The sequence below is a fragment of the Macaca fascicularis genome, chromosome 8 (assembly GCF_037993035.2).
Source record: "Macaca fascicularis isolate 582-1 chromosome 8, T2T-MFA8v1.1".
NCBI lineage: Eukaryota > Metazoa > Chordata > Mammalia > Primates > Cercopithecidae > Macaca > Macaca fascicularis.
The window spans coordinates 64,123,467-64,134,958 of record NC_088382.1 but is presented as its reverse complement, the minus strand read 5'-3'; the positions used below and the strand labels follow the sequence as shown (position 1 = coordinate 64,134,958).

The window sequence follows — 11,492 nt, the reverse complement described above, 5'->3', positions numbered from 1 at the left end:
GTCACATCTCCCTGTACACGACAGCAAATTTCTACCTCTGCCTTCAGCAACTTCTGTACACAGAACAATAACCCAGTCCCTCCTGAGAATTGTTCCACCCACACATGGGAGAAGCAATAAACCTGGGGAGACCCAGCCTCCCCAGGAATTTCTCTGGGCCAGAGTCACTCGTTATATTTAAGACAGTCAGCAGTTTATAACACCTGCTACATTATAAATCTTAGCCCTCCAAACCAGTGGTCTTTCATCTTAAAATCAGTTGAGTGATGATTTGATGTCAATGTAATATTGAAGTCAGGGAAGAGAGATAACCACAAACCTCTGCTTGATATGAGAAGGCACTGTGAAGGAAAAGGTTTAGGACTTATAGAAAGTACACAAGAAAAAAGTATAGAATCCTTATGTTGGCAGACTAGATGTCAATTTATGGCATTTGTACATAGTATATCTACTATTCTACTTTTATTTTAAATGTAAGTTTCTTTACATCAAAAAAAAAAATGTTTTGGGGAGAGCATGGTGACTCATGCCTATAATTCCAGCACTGTGGAAGGCCGAGACAGGCGGATTGCTTGAGGCCAGAAGTTCAAGACCAGCCTGGCTAACATGGAGAAACCCCGTCTCTACTAAAAATACTAAAGTTAGCCAGGGGTGGTGGCATGTGCCTGCAATCCCAGCTACTCGAGAAGCTAAGGCAGGAGAATCGCTTGAACCCAGGAGGCAGAGGTTGCAGTGAGCCAAGATCACACCACTGCACTCCAGCTTGGGTGACAGAGCGAGACTCTCTCTCAAATTTTAAAAAATTTAAATATTTTAAATTTTGGTTTATAAATATTCTTATGGTAATATAAAAGGTATCTTTTACCACATCCAGAGCAAACGACTAAATCAGAAATGAATGAGATAACAGTCCCAACCCAAAATAAAAAAGGCTTATAAGAGGCCTGGCATGGTGGCTCACACCTGTAATCCCAGCACTATGAGAGGCCGAAGCTGGTGAATTGCTTAAGTCCAGGAGTTTGAGACCAGCCTGGGCCACACTGTGAAACCTCACCTCTATTAAAAATACAAAAAATTAGCAAGGCATGGTAGTGCTTGCCTGTAGTCCCAGCTACTTGAGAAGCTAAAGTGGGAGGATCACCTGAGTCCTGGAGGTTGAGGCTGCAGTGAGCTGAGATGGCACCACTGCACTCCAGCCTGGGCAACCAGAGTGAGACCCTGTCTCAAGAAATACAAAAAATAAATAAAAGGAGTTTAAGAGAACACTGTGACCAGCCTAACCAACATAGTGAAACTCCATCTCTACTAAAAATACAAAAAATTATCTGGGCATGGTGGTGCATGCATGCAGTCCCAGCTACTCGGGAGGCTGAGGCAGAAGGATTGCTGGAACCCAGGAGGCAGAGGTTGCAGTGATCCCAGATGCATGCCACTGCACTCCAGCCTGGGTGACACAGCATATTTCTGTCTCAAAAATCAAATAAAATAATAAAAATAAAGAGGACACTGTGAAAAACTGTGTGCCAACAAATTAGATAACCTAGTTGAAATGGATAAATTACTTGAAAGACACAAACTACAAAAATAGACTCAAGAAGAGTAGAAAATCACAGAAAAAAAAGAGAAATAAAAAAGAATAGAAAATCTGAAAAGATGTATAACAAGTAAAGAGAATTATTAATCAAAAACTTCAAATAAAGAATAGCCCAGGATCAGATGACTTCACTGGTGAATTATACCAACTATTTAAAGAAGAATTAATGCCAATTCTTCAAAAATTCTTCAAAAAAAAAAAAAGAGGAAACACTTTGAAATCATTCTATTTGCCTAGTATAACACTGATACCAAAGACATCACAAAAAACTACAAATATATTTTAAATGATACATGCAAAACTCAACGAAATACAAGCAATCCAAATTCAGCAACATATAAAAGAGGATTATATACTATGACCAAGTAGAATTTATCCCAGGTATGCAAGGTTGGTTTAATATCTGAAAATCTATCAATGTAATACACCAAATTACTAGAATAAAAGACAAAACCACATGCTGATAAGAGATAGCCCATGTCCACGGATTAGAAGACTTTTTTTTTTGAGACATGGTCTCACTTTGTCACTCAAGCTGGAGTGCAGTGGCACAATCATGGCTCACTGCAGCCTCAACCTCCAGGGCTCAAGGGATCCACCTTAGCCTCCGCCTGTCCCTTGGGTACCTGGGACTATAGGCATGTTCCACCAGCTAATTTTTAATTTTTTACTTTTTTGTAAAGATGGGGTTTCACTACGTTACCTAGGCTGGTCTCAAACCCCTGGGTTCAAGTGATCCTCCCACTTTGGCCTCCCAAAGTGCTGAAATTACAGAAGTGAGCCACCATGTCTGGCTAGAAGACTTAGTATTGTTAAAATAGCCATATTCTCTGAATTGATCTACAAATTTAAAGCAATTTTTATCAAAATGCAAGCTGTCATTTTTGCAGAAATTGGCAAGGTGATTCTCAAATTTGTATGGAAATTCAAGGGGCCCAGAGGAGTCAAAACCATCGTGAAAAAGAAGAATAAGCCTAGGATTTCTTATTTTCAAAACTTACTACAAAACTACAGTAATCAAGACTGTATAAGACTTTATGCATCAAGTATATAAAATTAGACATATAGCTCACTGGCAGTTATGGCCAACTGATTTTCAACAAAGATACAAGACAACTCAATGGGAACAGAATATTTCTTTTCTGTAAATGTTGCTGGTACAACTTGATACCACATGCAAAAGAACAAAGTTGGACTCTTGCCTCACATCACATACAAACATTAACTCAAAAGTGTTAAATGCTCAAATGAAAAACTAAAGCTAGAAAACAGAGAATTTTAAGACCTCGGAGTAAATCTGCATGACTTAGCATTAGGTAATCATTACTTAGATATGACAACAAAAACCATAGGCAAAAAAAAAAAAAAAAGAAAAAGAAAAAATAGATAATTTAGACTTCATCAAAATTTAAAACTTTTATTAAAAGACAATGTCAAGAAAGTGAAAAGACAATACATAGAATGAGAGAAAATATTTGCAAATAATATATATAATAAGGATCTAGTATCCAGAATACATAAATACTATTATAATTCAATAAAAAGACAAATGATACAATTTTAAAATAGGCAAAGGACCTGAAAAGACATTTCTCCAAAGAAAACATACAAGTGGCAAAAAAGTTCATGAAAGTGATTATCAATACCATTAGTTACTAGGGAAATGTAAATCAAAACCACAATGAAATACCACTTCACTCCCACTAGAAAGGCCACAATCAAAAAGACAGACAATAACAAATTTTGGCAAAGATATGGAAAAATTGGAACCTTCATGGAGTGGCTGGCAGGAGTGTAAAATGGTGCAGCCACTGTGGAAAACAGTTTGGCTGTTCCTCAAAAAGTTAAACATGGAATTACCATGTTTCTTAGTCTGTTTTCACACTGCTGATAAAGATATACCCGAGACTGGGAAGAAAAAGAGGTTTAATTGGACTTACAGTTCCACACGGCTGGGGAGGCCTCGGAATTATGGTGGGAGGCAAAAGGCACTTCTTACATGGCAGTGGCAAGAGAAATTGCGGAATAAGCAAAAGCAGAAACCCCTGATAAACCCGTCAGATCTTGTGAGACTTATTCACTGTCACGAGAATAGCACAGGAAAGACCGACCCCCATGATTCAATTACCCCACTCTGGGTCCCTCCCACAATACGTGGGAAATCTGGGAAATACAATTCAAATTGAGATTTTGGTGGGGACACAGCCAAACCATATCATTCCACCCTTGGCCCCTCCAAATCTCATGTCCTCACATTTCAAAACCAATCATGCCTTCCCAACAGTCCCCCAAAGTCTTATTTCAGCATTAACCCAAAAGTCTCATCTGAGACAAGGCAAGTCCCTTCCGCCTATGAGCCTGTAAAATCAGAAGCAAGCTAGTTACTTCCTAGATACAATGGGGATACAGGTATTGGGTAAATACAGCCATTCCAAATGGGAGAAATTGGCCAAAACAAAGGGATTACAGGGCCCAAACAAGTCCAAAATCCAGCAGGACAGTTATATTTTAAAGGTCCAAAATGATCTCCTCTGACTCCAGGTCTCGCATCCAAGTCACGCTGATGCAAAAGGTGGGTTCCCATGGTCTTGGGCAGCTCCATCCCTGTGGCTTTGCAGGGTATAGCCTCCCTCCTGGCTGCCTTCATGGGCTGGTGTTGAGTGCCTGCATCTTTTCTAGGCACATGGTGCAAGCTATTGGTGGATCTACCATTCTGGGGTCTGGAGGATGGTGGCCCTATTCTCACAGCTCCACTAGACAGTGACCCAGGAGGGACTGTCTGTGGGGGCTCTGATCCTGCATTTCCCTTCCGCACTGCCCTAGCAGAGGTTCTCCATGAGGGCCCCACTCCTGCAGCAAACTTTTGCCTGGGCATCCGGCATTTCCATATATCTTCTGAAATCTAGGTGGAGGTTCCCAAACCTCAATTCTTGACTTCTGTGCACCTGTAGGCTCAACACCACGTGGAAGCTGCCAAGGCTTGGAGCTTTCACCCTCTGAAGCCACAGCCCAAACTCTATGTTGGCCCCTTTCAGCCATGGCTGGAGCAGCTGGGACATAGGGCACCAAGTCCCTAGGCTGCACACAGCACAGGGACACTGGGCCTGGCCCACAAAACCACTTTTTCCTCCTGGGCCTCCAGCCTGTGATGGGAGCGGCTGCTATGAAGGTCTCTGACATGGCCTGGAGACATTTTCCCCATGGTCTTGAGGATTAACATTAGGCTCCTTGTTACATATGCAAATTTCTGCAGCCAGCTTGAATTTATCCTCAAAAAATGGGTTTTTCTTTTCTACTTCATCATCAGGCTGCAAATTTTCTGAACTTTTATATTCTGTTTCATTTTTAAAATGGAATGCTTTTAACAGTACCCAAGGTACCTTTTGAATGCTTTGCTGTTTAGAAATTTCTTCTACCACATACCCTAAATTATCTCTTTCAAGTTCAAAGTTCCACGAATCTCTCAGGCAGGGGCAAAATGCCACCAGTCTCTTTGCTAAAATATAACAAGAGTCACCTTTGCTCCAGTTCCCAACAAGTTCCTTATCTCCATCAGACCACATCAGCCCAGACCTTATTGTTCATATAACTATCAGCATTTTTGTCAAAGCCATTCAACAAGTCTCTAGGAGGTTCCAAACTTTCCCACATTTTCCAATCTTCTGAACCCTCCAAACTGTTCCAGTCTCTCCCTGTTACCCAGTTCCAAAGTCGCTTCCACATTTTCAGCTATCTTTTCAGCAACGCCCCACTCTACTGGTACCAATTTACTATATCAGTCCATTTTCATGGGGCTAATAAAGACATACCCAAGAGTGGGAAGAAAAACAGGTTTAATTGGACTTAATAGTTCCACATGGCTGGGGAGGCCTCAGAATCATGGCAGGAGGTGAAAGGCACTTTTTACATGGTGGCCACAAGAGAAAAATGAGGAAGAAGCAAAAGCAGAAACCCCTGATAAACCCATCTGATCGTGTGAGACTTGTTCACTATAATGAGAATAGCATGGGAAAGACTGGACCCCATGATTCAATTACCTCCCCCTAGGTTCCTCCCACAACACATGGGAATTTTGGGATATACAATTCAAGTTGAGATTTTGGGGGGAAACAGCCAAACCATATCACAATGTAATTCCATTCCCAAGCACATACCCTAGAGAACTGAAACTGGGGACTCAAATTCTGCACTCTAATGTTCACAGCAGCTTTATTCACAATAACTCAAAGGTAGAAACAGGCCAAATGTTCATCAACAAATGAGTGAATAAACAGATGTGATACATACATGCAATGGAATTTTATTTAGCCATCAAAAGGAATGAAGTACTGGTTCATGCTACAACATTGGATGAACATTGAAAATATATTAAGTGAAGGAAGCCAGACACAAAAGACCACATATTGTATGATTTCATTTGCATGACATATCCAAAATAGATAAGTCTATAGAGATAGAAAGCAGATTAATAGGCCGGGAGTGGTGGCTCATGCCTATAATCCCAGCACTTTGGGAGGCTGAGGCGGGTGGATCATCTGAGGTCAGGAGTTCAAGACCAAATTAGCCAACATGGTGAAACTCAGTCTCTACTAATAATACAAAAATTAGCTGGGTGTGGTGGGACGCACCTGTAATCCCAGCTACTCGGGAGGCTGAGGCAGGGGAATCACTTGAACCCAGGAGGCAGAGGTTGCAGTGAGCTGAGATCACACCATTGCACTCCAGCCTGGGTGACAAGAGCGAAACTCCGTCTCCAAAAAAAAAGAGAAAGAAAGCAGATTATTAATTCCCAGGGGCTGGGGACAGGGAGAGATGAACACAGACTGCTTAATGGGTATTAGTTTCCTTTTGGAGTGATGAAATGCTTTGGAACTAGATGGAGGAGGTGGTTGCACAACACTGAGAATGTATGACATTCCGCTGAATTGTTTTCAGTTGTCAACTTTATGGTATATGAATTTCACCTCAGTGTTTAAAAAACTTCTATGTAAATGAAATGAAGAACACATATTCTCTGCAATGTCTATCTTTTTACCTCGTTTCCTACAGCCTTTCTTTGCTTTTTGTTCCAAAAAGGTCTTTGAAATCTCTGTAATGCAATGCTTCCTTCAGGCACAGCGTCTTGACGCATGCTGCTCCCTTGGCACAGGATTGCTCTCATCGCCTCACTGGGCTCACTCTTAACCCTCGTTTTGTCACTTCTCAAGGAAGCCTTCCCTGATTTCACATACTAAATCAGATTACCTTCTTGTATGCAGTCATGTCCCACATAAACACCATTTCCAACACTTATCTTCATCGGAATTTTATATTCATTTGCATGAACAACTCTGCTTTTAGACTATCAACTGCATGAGGGCAAAGACCACATCTTTTACTCACCATGGTAGATCCAGGGTTTGGGACTTAGGAGGTACTCAATAAACAATTAAGCCTTGGAATGATTAATCAAATAAATATTTGAAAATTATTTGCACAGTGCCTTGTAGGCCAAGCAGGGCGGATAATCTGAGGTCAGGAGTTGGAGATCAGCCTGGCCAACATGGTGAGGCCCTGTCTCTAATAAATATACAAAAATTAGCCAGGTGTGGTGGCACGCACCTGTAATCCCAGCTGCTCTGAAGGCTGAGCCAAGAGAATTGCTTGAACTTGGAAAGCAGAGGTTGCAGTGAGCTGAGATCGAGCCACTGCACTCCAGCCTGGGCAACAAAGCAAGACTCCATCTCAAAAAAAAAAAAAAGTTCAAACATAGAATAACCATATGACCCAGCAATTCCACTCCTAGGTATATACCCAAAAGAATTGAAAGGAAGAACTCATGGCCAGGTGCAGTGGCTCATGCCCGTAATCCCAACATTTTGGGAGGCCGAGTCAGGGGGATCACCTGAGGTTATTAGTTCGAGACCAGCCTGGCCAACATGGTAAAACCCTATCTCTACTGGAAAAACACAGAAAATATCAGCCGGGCATGGCGGCACACACCTGTAATCCCAGTTACTCGGGAGGCTGAGGTAGGAGAATCGCTTGAACCTGGAAGCAGGAGGTTGCAGCAAGCCGAGATCGCGCCACTGCACTCCAGCCCAGGGTGACAGAGTGAGACTCTGTCTCAAAAAAAAAAAAAAAAAAAAGAGCAAGAACTCAAACTTGAAACCAATGTTCAGAGCAACATCAACCACAGCAGCCAAAAGATGGAAACAACCCAAATGTCCCTCAACAGAGGAGTGAATAAACAGAATCTGGTATATACACACGATGGAATACTATTCATTCTTAAAACGGAAGGAAATTCTGACACGTGCTCAAGATGAATGAAGCATGAGAACATTATGCTAAATGAAATAAGCCAGTCACTGAAGGACAAATACTTAAGATTCCACTTAAATAAGGTATCTAGAGTAGTCAAACTCATTGAAAAGGAAAGAGGAATGGTGGTTGCCAGGGGCTTGGGGAGGGGAGGAAGAAATAGGGAGTTGTTGGCGGGGCAGTGGTTCACACCTGTAATTCCAGCACTTTGGGAGGCCGAGGCAGGTGGATTACCCGAGGTCAAGAGTTCGAGACCAGCCTGGCCAACATGTTGAAACCCCGTCTCTACTAAAAATACAAAAAATTAGCTGGGCATGGTGGCAGGCACCTGTAATCTCAGCTACCAGGAGGCTGAGGCCAGAGAATCACTTAAACCGGGAGATGGAGGTTGCAGTGAGCCGAAATCGTGCCATTGCACTCCAGCCTGGGCAACAAGACAAGACTCCATCTCAAAAAAAAAAAAAAAAAGAAAAGAAAGAAAAAAGAAAAGAAAGAGAAAGAAAGAAAGAAAAAGAAAAGAAATAGGGAGTTGTTTGTTTAAAGGGGTATAGAGTTTCCATCTTGCAGAGTTTCCATCTTGCAAGATGAAAAAGTTCTAGATATCTGCTGCATGACAGTGTGAACATACTTAACACTATTGAATTGCACACTTAAAAATGGTTAAGATGGTATTTTTTTGTGTGATTTTGTTTGTTTTGAGACAGAGTCTCCCTCTGTCTCTCAGGCTGGAGTGCAGTGGCTCGATCTTGGCTCACTGCAACGTCCACCTCCCAGGTCCAAGCAATTTTCCTGCCTCAGCCTCCCAAGTAGCTCGCCACCATGCCCGCCACCACGCCCGCCACCATGCCCAGATAATTTTTGTATTGATACTAGAAGACGGGGTTTTGTCATGTTGACCAGGCTGGTTTCGAACTCCTGACCTCAGGTAATCTGCCTGCCTCAGCCTCCCAAAGTGCTAGGATTATAGGCGTGAGCCACCACATCCGGCCTTGTGTGAGATGTATTATACCATAATTAAAATTTTTTTAAATTTAAGAATGAAATTTTGATACATGCTGTCTTATGGATGAACCATATGAACTAGGTAAAATAGGCCAGACACAAAACGACAAATATTGTGTGGGGCCACTTATATGAGGTAGATAGAATAGGCAAATTCATAGACAGAAAGTAGAATAATAGTTACCAAGCGCTGGGGCAGGAGAAAATGGAGAGTTACTGTTTAATTGCATGGAGCTTAGGTTTGGAATGATGAAAAAGTTCTAGAAATTGATAGTGGTGATTGATGCATAACCTTGTGAATGCACTTAATGTATAGCATGCACTTAAAGCCACTTAATGTACACTTACAAATGGTTGAAATGATACATTTTATGTTATGTAAATGTTACCATAATGAAAACATTTAAATCATTTTAATGTAATATGTGTACATAACAACTGTTTGTCTAGTATCCAAGAACATAGGCCAGGTACAGTGGCTTGTGCCTGTAATCCCAGCACTTTGGGAGGCTGAGGCAGGTGGATAACCTGAGGTCAGGAGTTCGAGACCAGCCTGACCAACAAGGTGAAACCCCCGTCTCCACTAGAAATACAAAATTAGCCAGGCGTGGTGGCAGGCGCCTGTAATCCCAGCTACTTGGGAGGCTGAGACAGGAGAATCGCTTGAACCCGGGAAGCAGAGGTTGCAGTGAGCGGAGATCGCGCCACTGCACTCCAGCCTGGGCAACAAGAGCAAAACTTTGTCTCAAAAAAAAAGAGAGAAAAAGAACATTGTCTCTGGAGCCAGTTGACTTGGGTTTAAATCTTAGCCCTAATACTTCTTTCAAGCTAGATGTCCTCATACTAAATACTTGACCTCTCTGTGCCTCAGTTTTTTTCACCTATAAAATGGCATAAATAAAAGGGTCTGGTGAGGATTAAATAAGATGAACAGATAAAGCTTTTAAAATGTCCTATATATATGGATGCTCAATAATCATCAGAATTATCTTTATAAAATTTCAAGTACATAGAAGAATATGAAGTCTCTTACCTACAAATGGCCAAGAAGCTATTCTCGTTCCACATGTTCCACATGATTATTAGTGAAATGCAAATCAAACCCACAATGAGACGCCATTTCACACCCACTAGAATGGTTATCATCAAAAATGCAGATAATAATAAATGTTGGCAAGGATGTAAGAAACAGAAACCCTCATTGCTGGTCGGGGAGTAACATGGTGCAGCCACTTTGGAAAACAATTTGGCAGTTTCTTTAAAAGTCAAATATGGGCCTGGCATGGTGGCTCACACCTGTAATCCCAGCACTTTGGGAGGCTGAGGCAGGTGGATCACTTGAGGCCAGGAGTTGGAGACCAGCCTGGGCAACATAGTGAAACCCCGTTTCTACTAAAAATACCAAAAAAATTACCTGGGCCATGTGGCGCACACCTGTAATCCCAGGGACTCAGGAAACTGAGACACGAGAATTGCTTGAACTCGAGAGGCAGAGGTTGTGGTGAGCCAAGATGGTGCCACTGCACTCCAGCCTGCGTGATACAGTCAGACACTGTCTCAAAAAAAAAAAAAAAAAAAGTTAAACATAAATTTGCTAATCTACTCAGCAATTCCACTGCTAAGTATCTTCCCAAGAGAAATAAAAACATATGTTCACATAACAACTTGCAAACATATGTTTACAGTAGCGTTATTTATAATAGCCTCACCATGGAAACAACCCCATGTCCACCAACTGATGAATGCATAAACACTCCACGCTATGGAAAGCTAGTTGGCCATAAAAAAGAATGAGGTAGTGGAACATGCCACCACATGGATAACTTTTTTTTTTTTTTTTTTTGAGACTGAGTCTGGCTCTGTCGCCCAGGCTGGAGTGCAGTGGCCGGATCTCAGCTCACTGCAAGCTCTGCCTCCCGGGTTTACGCCATTCTCCTGCCTCAGCCTCCCGAGTAGCTGGGACCACAGGCGCCCGCCACTTCGCCCGGCTAGTTTTTTGTATTTTTTAGTAGAGATGGGGTTTCACCGTGTTAGCCAGGATGGTCTCGATCTCCTGACCTCGTGATCCGCCCGTCTCGGCCTCCCAAAGTGCTGGGATTACAGGCTTGAGCCACCGCGCCCGGCCCACATGGATAACTTTCAAAACATTATGCCAAGTGAGGTCGAGTGTGGTGGCTCAAGCCTGTAATCCCTGCACTTTGGGAGGCTGAGGCAGGTGGATCACCTGAGGTCAGTTCAAGACCAGCCTGACCAACATGGTGAAACCCTGTCTCTACTAAAAATATAAAATTAGACAGGTGTGGTGGCATGTGCCTGTAATCCCAGCTACTCGGGAGGCTGAGGCAGGAGAATTGCTTGAACCTGGGAGGCGGAGGTTGCAGTGAGCTGAGATCACACCACTGCACTCCAGCCTGGCGACAGAATGAGACTCTGTCCAAAACAAACAACAAAAAAACAAAACTTGATTTGTGAACACTTTACAGAGGCACTTATGTGTCAGGCATTATGGTAAGTGCTTTTCAAATACTGACTTCTTTCAGTCCTCATAACCATATGCATTAGGATTTATCATCCCCCATTTTTCAGATGGTGA

The 11,492-nt window shown here is 42.3% G+C and overlaps 1 long non-coding RNA gene across 1 annotated transcript; it reads right to left on the bottom strand.

Moving 5' to 3' along the window:
- Window positions 1-5,779: 5,779 nt before the first annotated feature.
- Window positions 5,780-10,451, bottom strand: LOC141407410 (uncharacterized). Its single transcript, XR_012416429.1, has 2 exons — window positions 10,314-10,451; window positions 5,780-6,345 (listed from the first exon to the last, which is right to left on the bottom strand). It is a non-coding gene; the product is annotated as an uncharacterized lncRNA (long non-coding RNA).
- Window positions 10,452-11,492: the final 1,041 nt, after the last annotated feature.